Raw genomic sequence first — 17632 nt, 5'->3', positions numbered from 1 at the left:
CTTATCTGGAGGGGGACGGGTACCCCTGATCAAGGTAATAAGGTCTTCAGCCATTTTGATCATCTGTTTTTTAGGCATAGAGGCTTGTGCACGTGGCTCATGCGTCAGTTTTTCTGTTTTAGAAGTTGCTTTTATCTTTGGTTTTGCAGCTTTCGTTGGTTTGATATACAAATGTTGAGGTCTGAATACACCCTCGGAAGCCGGTGCCTGCTCAGCTGCTCCGGACCCATCCAAGGGAGATACATCCATTGATCCAATACCTTGAGTATCTTGCAGCATGCCGGACTCCACATGGGTGTCGGTAGAGGCCTGCGACTCGAAGGTAGTGGGCATCAGGGGCTACGAAAGCACCTCACAGAGTGCCGGTGAACCAGCAACTGGCTTAGAAGCTTTGTCGTCAGTTTTGGATCTCAACTGCCTTTCTTTGTCCTTTTCTTTGCGTTTTTTATGTACTCCGGTAGTCGGATTGCTATCTGATGACATTTCTGGGTAGTTAAATCTGCTTTCAAAATACTTTGATGCAAAAATATACTGACGCTTAATAGTGCGTTGGTTAAATCTAGCACAAAACCGACAGCCAGGCAATGTTGTGATCAGGGCCTAGGCAAGGAATGCAGTATAAATTGAAATCCGTATGAGGTATTTGCTTCCCACAATTAATATAATTATTAACTTTTTCTGACATCGGCAAGAAAAATGTTTCCCCAACGGGATATTTAGCTTTAGTGAAGACTTCGGTTCTGAAACTCAAACTCGAATATTTCAGTAGTCTGCCGACCGGCACTTGCGATATGCTTCTGCTTTGGGCACCGTGCGGCAAGAAAGACTAAAGAAAATGGCGTCGGCTGCATGTTTTATACCCCTGATGACCTGATGTCATGGAAGAGAAGACAGCAACCGACACAGGACCCAAGACTTTGGAATTCAGGCTGACTGAGGGCAACCTGCCAGCAGATTACCCAAATGTAATGACTGCAATAGTGAAACACGAAGAACATCAAGGAGAAGGTTACTGTTAGCTGCCTGTCGGGTGCCAGGATCCGCCACATAACACAAGCACTTAGGTCACTCCAGAAAAAGTACAAATATGACTCTGTCATTTGTCCATGTTGGTGTGAATGACCTGAGCCGTACCTCCCTGGACTACATGAAGAGAGACATGGAGGAGCTCTCTGATCACGTAGCCCAGGCCGGTATGACCCTGACCAGCATCCTGCCTCACCAAGAATGATACCACGGTATAGAGAAAAAATTATCAATTTCAACAACTGGCTAAGCTTCTGGTGTCATTCAAAGGGGATCCAGTGTCTGTCAGCCTGGTATGACATGCTCAACAAGCTACGCTGCTTTGCTAGAGACGGCTTGCACCTGTCACCCTTAGGCTTTTGAATACTGGCCAAGGCTCTTTCCACCCCCATAGTGCCTTTTTTAGGCAAAGCTCAAAAGACAAACCCACCGCCGTAAATAGCACAAGTAACAAAAAACTGAGGGTAATGCTACTCAATGCCAGAAGTCTAAACCTCAAAATGCACGCACTTCAGGCACTCCTCAGTATGGAGAAAATCTATATATGTGCAGTAACAGAAACCTGGTTTAAGGCTCCAGAGAGCACCCCAGCACTACCAGGCTACAACTCATACCATACATTTCGGCCACAAAACCCGGACCGAAATACAAAAGGTGGGGGAGTATCCGTATTCATCAAGAATACCCACACTTCCAAGTTAGTGGCACAGCACGATGCTTCAGAGATCATCCACGTGCAACTAACAATGGGCAAAACTGCTATTCAAATTATAGCTTGCTACAGATCACCCACCATGTCCCAGGACCCCCACTCCGCATTCCTGGAAACACTGGGGAAACAAAGGTCCTACCAAGCACCCTGATATTGGGTGATTTCAATTACCCAAACATTAACTGGGAGAACTACTCAAGTACAAACTCCCTTGCCCAACATTTCCTAGAATTTATAAACTCAAACGCCCTGGATCAACTGGTCAACACCCCCACCAGAGGTGACAACATATTGGACATGGTCATCACCAACATGGACGACCAGTGTTCCACACCGGAGGTCAAGTCCTCACTGGTTAGATCTGACCATAAACTAATCACTCTGGATATCCACATTCCGCCACCAACCCCGGTCAAAGAAACCACTGTGAAAAACTTTTCAAAAGCAAACTTCACGTTACTTAAGACCGAGGTGGGAAGTTTCAAAGCCCCCATGCTAAAGGATAACGCTTGTCCAAGCTGCAAAAGTTTTTACTAATGCACTCTACGGGCACCTACAAGAATGCATGGATCATGCTATCCCAAACAAAACCAAGACTCACTCCTCCAAGAAAAGGAAACCAGTCTGGTGGACCCCTGCCATAAACAAGCTATACAATAGGAGGAAACTAGTACAGAAGAGAGTAAAATCCCAAGAAGGGAAGACATCCCTGATCAGTATCAGCAAGAAAAGTACAGTTGTGTACACTTACCATAAATGTAGATGTTAGAGTGTATTCACTGTTGCAGTCATTACATTTGGGGTAATCCTGCTGGCAGGTTGCCCTCAGCCAGCCTGAATTCCAAAGTCTTGGGTCCTGCGTTGGCCGCTGTTGCCACTTCCCTGATGTCAGGTCGTCAGGGGTATAAAAGATGCGGCCGACGCCATTTTCTTTAGTTTTTCTTGCCCCAGATGTCAGATGCCCCCCTAAGAGGGTAGCCAAAATTTATTGTATATATATATATATATATATATATATATATATATATATATATATATATATATATATATAAATAAATACATGTACCAATATAAACTTTTACCTTCATCTACAAGCAAATACACCACATAGGATGTATAAATCAGAGAAGGAAAGATAGGTTCCATCAGAAGAAAGAGGGATGGCGGGTGGGTAACCTGGACTGCAACAGTGAATACACTAACATCTACACTTATGGTAAGTGTACACAACTGTACTATGTTCTTAGTGTTTCACTGTTGCAGTCATTACATTTGGGTAGCGTCCCAAAGCTAAGGTTGGGAGGCTGGAGGTAAACAGCATTAGGAGCGGCTATGAGGTCCTGCAGAACTGCAGTGGCAAAGCCTGCCCTGGATTTAGAGTAGAATGGCAGATGGTAGTGCTTTGTAAAGGTGTGCACTTAACTCCAAGTAGCAGCCTCTAAAATGTCCTTGGTAGGTACTCCCCTGAGAAAGGCTGCTGAAGTGGCTACAGCTCTGGTTGAGTGTGGCCTAATGCCCTTAGGTACTGGCTTGCCATGGTGTACATAGCAGTGACGAATGCAGTGGCCTATCCACTTAGAAATAGCCTGCTTTGAGATAGCCTTTCCTTGTGATACTGCAGCATATGCAACTAGTAACTGCTTTGTCTTTCTGAAAACTTTGGTTCTGTCCAAGTAGAATCTAAGCTATGTACGTCCAAAGAATGCAGAATTCTTTACCCCTTGTTCTGTGGATTTGGGTAAAAGGTTGGCAGGTGAATAGTTTGGTTGAGAGTCACACTGGACACCACCTTAGGCAGAAATGTTGGGTTTGTCCTCAGAGACATCCTGTCTGGATAAAAAATGATAAAAGGTTCCACAGCCATGAGTGCCTGTAGATCTGAAACTCACCTTGCTGAAGTTATTACTAGGAGCAGAGCTGTTTTCCAAGATAAAAGCTTTATATCAGCAGTAGCCACTAGCTCAAAAGGAGGCAGGGTGAGATTTTCCAAGACATAGTTGAGGTCTGATGCAGGCATTGGTGATCTCCTTGGAGGTCTAAAGTTTTTGGCTCCTCTGAGGTACTGCTTTAACAAAGGATGAGAAAAGATTGGTGGCTCTACATTGTAATAAGCTGAAATGGCAGAGGCATGAATTTTAACAGATGAAAGAGATAGGCCTTTGTCCAGCATCTCAGTTAAGTATTGCAAAATCTGAGGAATATTTGGCACAGCTGTATCAGTTCCTTGTGCCTGGTTCCAAGCACAAAATCTCTTCCATTTTCCAGCATAAGATTTTCTAGTGCTAGGCCTTCTGGCTTCCAAAATGACATCCATCACAGCTTTACTGAGAGGTGTGTTTTGTATGACTACATTACTAGCTATGCTGTCAGGTTTAAAGTTCTGAGTTGGCTGTGTAGGATCTGACTGTTTTGCTGGGACAGTAGCGGAGGGTACATGAGGTAAGGTCCAAGCTGGGCATTGAGACAAACCCCTTAGTATTGGATACCAGTGCTGGCAGGGCCAGTCTGGGGCAATCAGTATCATCCTTGGCTTCTCCTGTCTGACCTTTAGGAGTACCTTGGGGGAGGAGAGGCAGAGGGGGAAATGCATATACCGATAGGTTTTTCCAGCTGAAAGACAGGGCCATCCACTTTCCATGCTTGTCTGTGATAAATCCTTGTGCAGAATCTTTTTAGTTGGTAGTCGTGAGGGGAGGCAAATAGATCTATGTCCGGACATCCCCATTTTCTTATTATCATGCTGAAGACTTGTGGGTCCAGGTGCCACTCGTGGGGATCCATGAGGTTTCTGCTTAGTTAGTCTGCCAGAGTATTTTTCCTTCCTGGCAGGAATTGTGCCTGCAGATGTACTTGGTAAGTCAATGCTGTGTCCCACAAAGTCATGGCTAGTCTGCAAAGGGGGTAAGAATGTGTGCCCCCTTGCTTATGTACCACATGACTGTGGTGTTGTCTGTCTTTATCAGTAGTTGTCCTGGATGAAGTAGGTCCTTGAAGGCTGTCAGGGCATTTTGAACTGCTAGTATCTCTTTTTGATTGCTATGTAGATGAATTTGGTTTGAGGTCCATGTGCCCTGAATGCATCTTCCTGCCATGTGGGCCCCCCAGGCATAATCTGATGCATCCGTTATTATCTGCCTGGCTGGGGGTAATGTGAATGGCTGTCCCTTGTTTTGGTGACAAGCCTTTGCCCACCATCGAAACTCCTGTTGCAGGCAGGGAATGAGAGTAATCATAGTTTCCAGGCTGTGGCAATGTTGATTCCAAACACTTTTCAGGTACCACTGAAGTTTCCTCATATGCAGTCTTGCATATGGAATTAGTAGGATGCCGGATGCCATGAAGCCCAAAGCCTGCAGAATTTTTCTTGCAGATAACTGGGCCTTTGTTGCCAACATTTTGAAATAGGTAGTCAGTTACCTTTGTTTGTCTGGCGTGAGATAAGCCATCTGGGCAGTTGTATTTAAGCTTGCACCCAGGAATATTATCGCTTGAGAGGGTACTAGTTTTGATTTATTTTCGTTGATTGTGTACCCTAGGCATGTTGGAAGTCTTTTCACAAACGCCAGATGCTGTAGAAGAATGTCCTTTGTTCTCTGCTTGAATTAGACTCGTCCAAGTAAGGATATATTTGTATTCCTCTTTGTCTGCAGAATGCAATTTACTGGTGCCAGGCACTTTATAAAGACCCTGGGTGCAGTAGATAAGCCAAAGGGCAGTGCAGAGAATTGGTAATGCATTGAGCCAGCCTTGAATCTGAGGTATCTTCTGCATATTTGTCTGACTGGGACATGCAGGTATGCCTCTTTTAGGTCTAAAGTCACCATCCAAGCATTCTTGCCCAGCATGGGCAGAAGGTGCTGCAAAGTCAACATCTTGAATTATGGTATATGCACGAATGTGTTTAAAATAGATAGGTCCAGTATTGGCCTCCAGGCCTTGTCCATTCTGGGTACCAAGAACAGTCGAGTAAAATCTTTGTCCCTGCTCTTGCTCTGGTACTTGTTGAATGGCCCCCATGTCCATGAGGGATGAGACTTGTTTTTGTCTCTACCCATTGATTTTTTGGCAAGATATGGAAATGGAACTTGTAGCCTTGTGACACGATATTTAGGACCCATTTTCCTGGGTTATAATGTGCCAATTTTGTGAAAAACGTGCCAGGAGATAAGTGCTTGGTGCCGGCAGGGGGAAGTCATTGTGACGGTTTCCTGTAAGGTTGTGATTTGTCTTCTCCAACTTTGGAGGTAGAAGCCCCCCCATTGCTTTGAGCAGTATGGACCTTGCACCTGGGATCTGCCTCTAAGGCATATGGATCTGCCCCTTTGAGGTCTGTCTGACACAGGAAAAGACCAATTCTTTGTTTGCCAGTGTCTACTAAACCTAGGTGGCTGTACTTGTAAAAAATCTTTGACTGTTTGCATAGATTTAGCTTTGTCCTCCATTTTCTTTAACACCAAACAAAGTATCATGCTGTAAAGAAGGCTCTAATAACTTGACTTTAACATTATCAAGCAGATTTTGTTCCTTTAACCAAGCATGCCTCCTAATTACAGAACCTGTAACTGCGGCCCTGCAGGAGGCCTCTAAAGAGTCAAAACCACATTGCAAAATATGCTTTCCAACTTGTTCAACTGCATGCAATAAATCCTGCATTTCCTTGTTTTCTGCACATTCGGAGTTTAACAACATTTTCTGTTTAAACAATGCCATGACATGTTGCTGATATCTGAGCATATGAAATTAGAAGTTATGTACCTACCATAACGTTCCATGTTAGTTGTCTTCTCTCGCCTTCTTTCTTGCTGGATGGGTTCGGAGCCGATCCTCGGCTCCGACTCGGCACTAGCTTTAGCTCGAGAACTCCTTTTACCAGCTCGAGGCAACCCTATATCCCATGATGCAAGGCGGAACTACCTCAGATCTCGTTTGGCAGCTAACTAACCCTGCTAAAGACTTATCCTAATATAATTAGGAACCATGGTTCCTAAAAGAAGTCCTCATAACAATGCTCCAGAGGAAGCAATCTAATAGGAACTCTCCAAGATCTGTCCAGGCCAGGGGGAAGGAGGGAGGGCCTTAAGAAAGAAGGCAGAGAAGACAACTAACATGGAACGTTATGGTAGGTACATAACTTCTAAATGTTAAGTTGTCAATCTCGCCTTCATTCTTGCTGGATGGGACCGGCCCCTAGCACCTGTATCCCGGTGGCTCAATGGAACAGACTCTTGAGAACAGTGTAACCAAAACTGGCCCTATCTCTGGAGGCCAAATCCAACTTGTAATGAGACACAAAGGTATGAGGCGTGGCCCAAGTAGCTGCTGCACAAATAGTGTCAATGGGAAGTCTATCCTGAAAAGCTACAGAAGTGGATAGACTCCTGGTCGAATGTGCTTTTGGCTTAGAAGATAGTTGTTTGCCCCTTAGAGAGTACACATAGGAAATGGTGGAAGTCAACCATCTAGATAAGGTCACTTTAGATACTGGAAGACCCAACCTGTTCCCTGCATAGGAGACAAACAATTGGTCTGATTTTCTAACTTGTTTAGTCCTATGTAAGTAGTACCTGAGCTGACGGTGAACATCCAAAAAATGTAGCTTCTGTTCAGCTCTGTCAGAATAGTTAGGAAAGAAAACTGGTAGATCAATAGATTGGTTAATATTGGCTTGAGATACAACCTTGGGAAGAAAGGAAGGGTTAGTTCTGAGCGAAACCCTATCCTTATGAAACACCAGATAAGGTGAACGAATACAGAGGGCCTGAATCTCAGAAACTCTTCTTGCAGAAGTAACAGCCAGCAAAAATATAGTTTTCCATGTCAACAACTTTAAAGAACACGTAGCAGACGGTTCGAAAGGAGGTAGAATTAGGGATGCCAACATTAAGTTCAGATCCCATTGCGGAGGAGGATGTTTCACAGGCGGTTTTAGGAGAAAACTCCTCTCAAAAAGGCTTTGCATAACTTATGAGACATGATGTTATTGTCCTGCAAGCCAACATGAAATTTGGAAATAGCAGCCATTTGTACTTTGACTGTAGATGATGACGATCCCGAATGAAAACCTCCGCCAGGAAATCCAAAACAGAATGTATAGGAGCGTGAAAGGATCAATATTTCTGGCGTTTGCCCAAATAGAAAACGCCGCCACTTGCTAGCATAAACAGTTCTAGTGGACGACTTTAAAGAAGACACTAAAATGTCTCTGACTGAGTCAGAAATCATTGGTAGCCTGGCTAGGAAGGAAGTGGAGCAACCAAGCAGTGAGGTTGAGAGAATGAATGGCTCGGTGCTGCTGACCCGACTGGTGGATCAAAAGATCCGAACTGGGGCCAGATGCCAGGGCTGCACCAGAAGGTGATGATGTAGAGACGGAAACCAAATTTGTCGAGGCCAATATGGAGCAATGAGGATCAATTTGGCTCTCAAACGGTGACTTTCTGAATGACTTGTGGAATCAATGGAAAGGGAGGAAAAGCATAAAGAAGTCCCCGAGGCCAATCCTGGGTTAGAGAGTCTCTCAAGGGTTGGCCTGGAAGAGGAAATAGCGTGAAGTAACCTGCGCACTTGCTGTTTTGCGGCGTAGCGAAAAGATGGCAACAAGGCGTCCCCCCCCTCAGAAAAACCTGATCCACTACAGACTGATTGAGAGACCACCGTGAGGCATCAGAATAGATCTGCTTAGCCTGTCCGCCAATAGGTTGGACCTGCCGGGATGTGCGTTGCTATCAGAAACCGCTGAGAAGAGATCGCCCATTGCCAAAGTCTGAGAGCTTCGACATAAGGGATAGGACCTGGTTCCGCCCTGTTTGTTGATGTACCAGACCACGGACATGTTGTCCGTCTGTACTGCAATAGTCCCTGTGGGAAGAAAGTCATCGAGGGCTTGCAACGTTAAAAGCACTGCTCTCATCTCCAGGACATTTATGTGCAGGTGGTATTCTATGGGTTGCCACGTCCCGTGGACCATCCTGCCCTGATAATGCCCCCCCCCACCCGATCAGAGAGGCATCCGTGGTGACTGTGGCAACTGGAGGAGGGGGAACAAATGGTCGGCCCTGATGAAGAAGACGGGAAGATACCCACCATCGTAGATGAGCCCTGCAAGACTGTCACTAAGATCTCGTGTCTCATGGGCAGATCGTGGTACGACCACTGCGTGAACAACATCCACTGCAGGAGACGCATGTGGAAGCGAGCTAGTGGAAGAAGAACAATGGCTGCAGCCATTAGGCCTAGAACCTTCAAGACAAACCTGGCTTTGACCTTGTTGCTTTGTAACAGAAGCTGAACAAATTTCTGGATGTCCAGAATCCTTTGATTTGTTAGTCTGGCTAACATTTTGACGGTATCTAACTCTGCACCTATAAAGGTGATAGATTGGCAAGGCAGCAGAGAGGATTTTTCGAAATTCACCGAAATTCCTAGACTCTTGCAAAGCTGTAAGGTGTAGTCTCTGGACCGAAGAAGCTGATCCTTGAGGTGGCGGAGAGGAGCCAGTCGTCCAAATAAGGAAACACTTGGAATCCTCGACGTCTCAGGTGAGCTGTGACCACCGCCATGCATTTGGTGAACACTCTGGGGGCTGAAGTGAGGCCAAAGGGCAGTGCTCTGAATTGGTAATGACTGGCTCCCAGCCGAAAGCGGAGAAACCTTCTGGAGCGCCTGTGAATCTTTATATGATAGTACGCATCCTGAAGGTCTATCGAGCACATCCAGTTGTCCTTGCCCAGAAAGGGCAGAATGGATTGCAGCGTGACCATCCGAATCTTGCCTTTTGACAGACTTGTTTAGTCTGCTTAGGTCTAGTATTGGTCTCCAATCTCCCGTCCTTTTGGGGACCAAAAAGAATCTTGAGTAGAAGCCGGATCCTACTTGGTCTGCCATCACTGTTTGGATGGCTCTTTTTCCCAGGAGTTTTGAAACTTCCTGTTTTGCCAAATCCCTTTGACCGGGTGAGATGTCTGGAAGGGATTGTAGAGGTACGGGAAACCTTTCAAAGGGGATTTTGTAACCCTCGGATATAATCGACTGTACCCACTTCTCTTGTGATAGGGATTGCCAGGCTACTGGGTACAGCGAAATTCTTCCCCCGACTGCCTCCAAGGGTGGACAGTTGGGCAACACCTCAGGGATGCTGAAAGGGCTTCTCAGGAAGAGGCTCCCTGTTGCCCTGGTTCTGAGGACCCCCCCTGCCTCTAGGGTGGCGTCTATTATTGTTACCCCTCTGCCTCTAGGGGTAAACTGACCACGTGTGTCCGTGTAGCTCCTTGGGCTTTACGGAACCACGTCTTCCCCCCCTTCTGAGCCTTGGGATATGGTCTAGAAGGAGTGGAAAACTGGACTGCAACGGCAGAAAGAGTTTTACCGGCTTGTACACACCTGGCCAAAGTATCCTTCACCTGAGGTCCGAACAAAGCCGAACCGTCAAAGGGGTGTTGGTGAAGGACGCCTTAAAGGGGTCCGCGAAAATTACACAGCCGCATCCAGGCTTGGCGCCTAAGAGCAACACCTGTGCCTGCGGCCCTGCTCATTCCATCGGCTGCATAAGATATGAGCCGCATGGAGGAGTTAGATATCGAATTCAGGATAGCTAGCTGAGAGGCAATCTTTTCCTGAGCCCCAGCAGCTGAAGGATCCTGGACTACTTCTCCCAGTTCCTTGAGAATATCTCGTTGAAGCCTGGTGAAGTGACAAAGGTAATTCAGCGAACGCATTGCAAAGGTCGCTGAAGAAAACATCCGCTTTCCATACCTGTCCATGGTCCTAGAATCCTTATTAGGAGGATGGACAGGTACTGAAGGATCCGCCAGTTCCTTCTTAGTGGCCGCCGCCACCACCATAGCATCGACAGAGACACCTTTGGACAGGAACTGTTTGTCCGAAGGGGCCGTGATGAACTTGGATGGTCTCCTGGGGACAGGTTCCACAGAATCTGGAGCGCCCACGCCTTCGAGCCACTACCTGCATGAGTGGGTCGAAGGCGGAGACACCCAGGAGGTGGAGGGTCGGGATCCAAAGCCTCCAGGTATACCGACTCATCCTCGGAGGGGTCAATGGAGGGCCAATTCCCCCTCTGTTTGAGGAGCTCAAGGATGTCTGAAAATGAGACATCCTCAGAGGGGACCGTGGGGAACCCTCCGACTCATCTAAGTCGGTATCAGATGTAGTAGACTCAGGGAGTCTGTGTGTTTCCTCTTACGCCCTCTTCCGAGGGGTTCCCCTGCAGGGTCAGGAGAAACCTCGATAGAGGAGGAAATTCCCAGTGGGGAAACCTGGGGCGATGGATCCCTGGGCCTGAGAGCAAGAGGCTGGCAAGAGGCATCTGCAGGCACTGATGAGGGAGGAGCTAGAGGGATAGACCGCTGACCAGGCTCAGAGGCCAGGACACTCCTCATCACCTCAAAGGCTCCTCTCCCCGGGAGACCTGAACACACCCGCTCCGAAGAAACAGGAATGGTCGGCTCCAAGGAGAGAGAAGGCTCCGAGGCCGATGTCGGCGCCGAGCTTACCAAAGCCGAAGCTCCGAGAGGGAGAGCGGGGTCGGACAAGGGTCCGATGCCACTAGCCCCCTCAGAGCCGACAGTGGAAACCCGACGACCGGATCCCTCCAAGGAAAGTCTCAAGGAGGAGATCGGAGCCGAGGATGACGGAGCCTTAGGATGTATCGGCTCCGGCATTGAAACAGTCGCTGTCCCAAGAAGCTCCGGCTCCGAACTCTGGTGTGGAGTCGGAGGAGGAATCTCAAGAATTGGGGCTGTAGCCGAAGTCTGTTGAGACGGGCTATGGAGCATTTGGGCCAGTGCCTGAGACTTCAACAGCCTGCTTACCACCCTCTCCAAATCGTGGTCAGACAGCCTGGAAGATCTCGAAGATTGGCTCCGATGGCTCCGCTCCGACAAAAGAGGAGACCCCGGAGCCGAGTGAATACTTAGTATCGAAGGGGACCGGGATCTCTTACGGGCCGGAGCCATCGGAGCCGAAGTCCCTTGAACCCCAGATGGAGCCGAGGATCTGTCGGCTCCAGCCGGAGCCGACAAGGCAACAGTAGTCAGGGTATCGGAGCCGGCCGGCACCGAACCCACTACTCTAGCAGAAGAAGCATCGGCTCCGACGGAGCCGGAGCCACCGGAGGAGGCTTGGACACTGTAGCCTGAGCCTTCGGTGGCTTAAGAGGTTTTCCTGCCCCTTGCTTAGGAGGAGAACCTTCAGGTTTTAACAAACCTCGGAGGATCAGTTTGTTCCTCCTTTCCTGCAGGACTCTCTGGCTAAAGGCATGACACAACGCACAGGAGTCCTGCAGGTGCAAAGGCCCCAGGCAATACACACAAGAAGTGTGACCGCCTGTCAGGGACATTTTCTGACAGCACTGGTCACACTTCTTGAAGCCTGAGACCTTGCCTTCCCTAGACATCCTAAAAGGATATACACAAACAGTCCCCACAAACACACAACTTAATCCCTACACAGACACACAGGAAGGGAATAACTTGGGGAACTAGGCCTGACTAAAACTTTAACTGAAAAACTATTTTAAAAGTTTAAAAAGGAAGGGAATAGGGTGGGCTGTACTAAATACAGGCTAACCTAACACTGAAGGGAAATTAAAACCCCTAACTAAACTTTTTTTCTTCTTTAACAAGAAAAACTTACCTCAGCTGGCAAAGGAGACCTCTTTCGCTAAGCGGCAAACGAGATCTGGGGTAGTTCCGCCTTGCATCATGGGATATAGGGTTGCCTCGAGCTGGTAAAAGGAGTTCTCGAGCTAAAGCTAGTGCCGAGTCGGAGCCGAGGATCGGCTCCGAACCCATCCAGCAAGAATGAAGGCGAGATTGACAACTTAACATCTGACAGTTTAAGGCCCTTATAGCCAAGGTAGCAGATGTGTAAACTTTTTTCCCCCATCTATCCAGAGCCCTGGAATCCCTGTCAGAGGGGGTACGGTTTTTTGCAGTGGAAGCCTCAACTCCTTTGGGATACTGAGAAATAGTTTCTGGGTCTCCAGCAGGGTTTTTAAAAAAGAATTTTGGAGTCAGGGACCCTGTAATATATGTCAGGCTTAACAGGAGCTGGAGGTAAGGAGTCGAGGGTAAGACTAGACTCCAAAAACACAGTCTACAATGTCTAACACAGAAGGGATGGCTAGTGGCTTGTGTTGAGGTAGTAACAGGAATTCCCAGAGCCTCTTTTTAGATTCTGAAAAATCTTGGCTCTCCCAGTGGAAATGTTCCCTCATGGTATGTAAGGTTTCCCCAAAAGAATAGTCCTCTGGAAGAGAGCTGAAGGAATAGATTCTTCAGCATCAGAATCCTCATGGAGGGGGAAAGAATATTCCTGATCAGAAGAAATGGAAGCCTGATCTGAAGAGTCATAGTCAGTCTCTTGCCTAGGCCTCTTCTCAGGAGGGGGATGGGAACCCGTGATCAAGGTAATCAAGTGTTTGGCCATTTTGAGCATCTGTGTTTTAGGCATGAAGGCCAGTCCACGTGGCTCTTGAGTTTGCTTCTTTGCCTTTGAAGGTGCTTTAGTCTTTGCCTTTGAAGTCTGTTTAATGTATAGATGTTTGGGTCTGAATACACCCTCAGAAGCCGGTGCCTGCTCAGCGGCTCTGCACCCATCTGAAGGAATAATGTCCAAGGCTCCAATATCTTGAGTTTCCAGCGGCATGGCCGACTCCACGAGGGAGTCGGTAGCAGCCTGCAACTCTAAAGTAACGGGCATCAGGGGCTGCAAAAGCACCTCACTGAGAACCGGCGAACCAGCGACTGGCTTAGAAGCTTCGTCGTCTGTTTTGGGACTCTTATCTTTTTCTTTGCGTTTTTTATGAACTCAGTCGGATGGCTTTCCGATGACATTTCTGGTAATTAAACCTGCGTCCAAAGTAGTTTAAAGCAAAATCATACAGACGCTTAATAGTGCGTTGGTTAAATATAGCACAAAACCGACAACCGGGAACGTTATGGTCAGGGCCTAGCAAGGAATGCAGTAAGAATTAAAGTCCTTATGAGGTATTTGCTTCTCACAAGAAATACAATTAACTTTTTCTGACATCGGTCTGGAGCAAGAAAAAAGTTTCCCCAACGGGGTACTTAGCTTTATAGAAGACTTCGGATCTGAAATTTGAATTCAAAACTCTCAGTAGTTGGCCAACCAGCACTTGCAAAGTGCTTATGCTTCAGGCACCGCGCAGCAAGAAAGACTGAAGAAAATGGCGTCGGCCGCATCTTTTATACCCCTGACGACCTGATGGCCGACACAGGACCCAAGACTTTAGAATTCAGGCCGGCTGAGGGCAACCTGCCAGCAGTATTACCCCAAATGTAATGACTGCAACAGTGAAACACGAAGAACGTCTACGTTCCCTCATAAAATCATCCAAGGCTAGCTTCGAAAGAAAAATTGCCATGGACTCCAAAGATAACCACAAGGCATTCTTTAGCTATGCCAAGAATCTAAGTGGCAATTCTCAGATCTGCTCGGAGTTAGTGCAGAATGGCACAAAGTACACTGAACCAACCAGTACAGCCAACATCCTGGCACACAGGTTCAGTGCAAACTTCATCCCCCCCTCACCCCCAAAAGGGCCCATAACTATACCAGAAGAATGTAGTGCCCCTGAAATCACAGACACTCAGGTTAAAACAGCCCTCTCCAAAGCCAAAAACACAGCATCAATGGGACCGGACGGTGTCCCAGGCTGCGTCCTACACGAGCTCAAAGATGAACTAACCCCTCACCTAAACACACTGTTTAAACTCGGCCTCTCCACAGACTACGTGCCCACAGAGTGGTGCGCAGCAACGGTTATTTCACTCCACAAAGGTGGAGCCACAATGGACCCCGGGAACTATTGCCCTATAAGCCAGACTAGCTTGGTCTGCAAAGCTATGGAGCGCATCATCATGGATCTCTTTAACAGAGACAATGGAAACCTCCAAACACTGGACCCTAACCAGTTCGGCTTTAAGGGCAGATCATGCCTCCTAATCCAGGTGAACTTCTTTGAGACAGTTATCAAAGCTATAGATGAGGGAAAGGGGGTCCCACACAGCCTACCTAGACCTTGTAAAGGCCTTCGACACCATTCCACACTCATGTATTATAGACAAGTGCACCAGCCTGAACATTAACCCCTATGTCACGAGATGGGTTGCCAGTTGGCTCACGGACAGAACCCACATTATAAGAGTTGCGGGAGCTAGGTCTGACTCTAAACCTGTTACAAGTGGCGTTTCCCCAGGGCTCAGTCCTAGGACCCCTCCTGTTCGGCATATACTTCTCAGAGGTAAATGCAAGCACAGTAGGACTATGGCTGACCAAGTTTGCAGACGACTGCAAACTAGGGGCTATAACTGACTCTCCGGCTGACACAGACATCCTTCAAAAGGGTCTCACTGAGACAGATACCTGGTGTCAAAACCATGGCCTCAAGCTAAATGCTAAAAAGTGCATAGTCATCACCTTTGGAAAAAATGTACCCACAAACTACCACATAGGTTGTAGCCCCCTAAATACGGAAGATGTAATATGGGATCTGGGGACCCAAGTAGATAGTAACCTCTCCTTTGATAATCACATTGCCAAAGTGGTTAGAAAATCCTTCTATGTGGCCCACCTAATCACAAAAGGGTTTGCATCCAGATCGAAAGAGGTCATTGGGCCCTCTATGCATCACTCATCAGACCCATCATAGAGCACAATGCCCCATTTGGGATGTACCTTACAAGACATCTGCAACAACTGGGAAGACCACAGAAGTACCTCATCAAGAGGATCACTGGCCTCAAGCAGATGCCCTATGTAGCTCGACTGAAGATATTCCAGCTGTACTCGGTTGCATACCGCCTACTCAGAGGTGATCTCTGCCTGACATACAAGGCCATGTCCAACCCAAGATTGATGGACATGCTCCACCTAAAGAAAACCATATCCCCTCGAGTCACACGCTCCAGGGATCTAGACCTCACCACAACAATAAATAGGACATGCTGGAGGGATAGATTCTGGTCCCGGAGACTTCCCATGCTATGGAACAAAATTCCAATCTACATTAAGCAGGGCTCCTTGCTAACCCTCTTCAAGAGAAACCTTGATGAGTGGATGGGAAACAAAGTTTATCCCAGGTATCACTTCAATGGCTCTGCTGGACAGAGGCACAGGGGACTAATCTAAAGGGGTGGCGAAAGCCAACACATTCCGGCTAGGCTTACAAATGTCTTTGGGCAGATAGCCTAGTACCTACCTATGAACATCCTATGGAGATGATTCTCTGCAGTAAGACTATGTGATGCTGGCTGCCCAGGTTTGCAAATGCAGGGATAAGTGACCCTCGACTACCCCCAGAGTGCAGCAGTTGGGCAACCCTTCAGGGGCACTGATAGGGTTTCTCTGAGAATGGAGCTCTGAAGTCCTGATTTTGTGGGCCTCTGAATGCCACACGATTGTAGTCTATTATTAGAGATCCCATGCTTCTGCCACAGGGGGATCTATCCCAATAGGAGTCTTCGGAAGAGATTTGCAACTTCCAGAACCACATTTTCCTGCCACCTCTCTGGTTCTGAGAAAAGGCTGAGGTGTAGAAAAACATATCCCTACAGCAGGATAAGGTCTTCCCATCTTGTTCACTCCTAAATAGAGTTTCTTTAACTTTAGGACCAAATAAGGTAGACCCATCTAAGGTGAGTTTAAAGGCTCTGCAAAGTCACATCCTGATATGCTATCTCACAGTTATTCCTGAACCCGCAAGCTCTCAAAGCACCTTTTGAGACATGTGAAATAAGCCTCATAGAAGTGTTCGAAAGGGACTGTAGGGTGGTCAGTTGTGTAGAAACAATCTTGTCCTCCTCAGACATGGACCCAGATAGGGCATTAAAAAATTCTTTGAAGTCTCTCAGAAACCTTGTTACATTTGGAAAATAATTCAGCAACTTAAGGGCAAAAGGTCACTGAGATGTACATGCAATTTCCCAAATCTGTCCAAATGCCTGCAACTCTCTGCTGATGGGATGGACAGTAGAACTTTGCTCCACAAGTTATTTCTTGATGGCCGCTGCTACCACCACAGCTTCAACTGGCAGGACCCTTGCTCTAGTGGGCCTGACCTTTGGGTGCAAATAAATATTTCTCTGACTGTTTGGGGACTGGCACTGTGATATCTGGATCCTTCCATGCTCTGCAGGAGATGAAGTTTACTATCTTGTCCATCAGGGGGATTACCCATGACATGGCTGAACCAGTTTGGAAAACTTCAAGAATCAATGACTCTTCATAGAAAGGGGGTGGGGTCAAAAGACCAACCATCTTTTCAGTCTCAAAAGCTCGAGTATTTCACTAAATGACACATCTTTAAGGGGTAACCTGGGGAACCCTTCTCTTTCACTGAAGTCAGCGTCTTCCATGTGGGATTCCTGTGGGGAATCTAAGTGCCTCCTCTTGCAAGTATGCTTCCGAGGAGGCTCTCCAGTGGGATGTTCTGATGAGGACTCAGAAGTGTGAGGTTGGCCCAGAATGAGGACCGTCTCAAGGCTTCTACAGGCTAGCTGCCCAAATGCGAGATCTTTACAGATCTGACAAGGTCAGATCTGACTGGATCAGAGATGTAAATTTGTGTAGAAGGCCAAGCCTTCAGATCAGATGTACACAAGACTCGGGATTCTCAGGTCCAATGGCTCTGAAACTGAGGGTTGTATCGCAGTAGGAGTCAGCAACTGAGCAGGTGTAATTCCAAACTGAATCTGGGCTTGATGAAACTTAATCATTCTGTCAACATCCACTTCAGTTAGGCTCCCAGAAGACCCAAGAGATGGGGAGGTAAAAGGTGGACTGGAACACCTTCTTGGAGTCTTTTGAAGAAATAGAGAGTGGATATAAAAAGATATCATCTCTGCAGTAAAGGAG

At 47.2% G+C, this 17632-nt stretch overlaps 1 protein-coding gene across 1 annotated transcript in view; it reads right to left on the bottom strand.

The window, feature by feature from the left end:
• LOC122795993 (mediator of RNA polymerase II transcription subunit 1-like) overlaps nucleotides 1–17632 on the bottom strand; it is a 545806-nt gene that overhangs the window by 16252 nt on the left and 511922 nt on the right. The gene's annotated exons all lie outside the window — the stretch shown is intronic.

Source organism: Protopterus annectens, chromosome 2.part2, assembly GCF_019279795.1.
Source record: "Protopterus annectens isolate FY-2018-M chromosome 2.part2, PAN1.0, whole genome shotgun sequence".
Taxonomy (NCBI): Eukaryota; Metazoa; Chordata; order Ceratodontiformes; family Protopteridae; genus Protopterus; species Protopterus annectens.
This window is presented reverse-complemented; position numbering and strand designations above follow the sequence as displayed.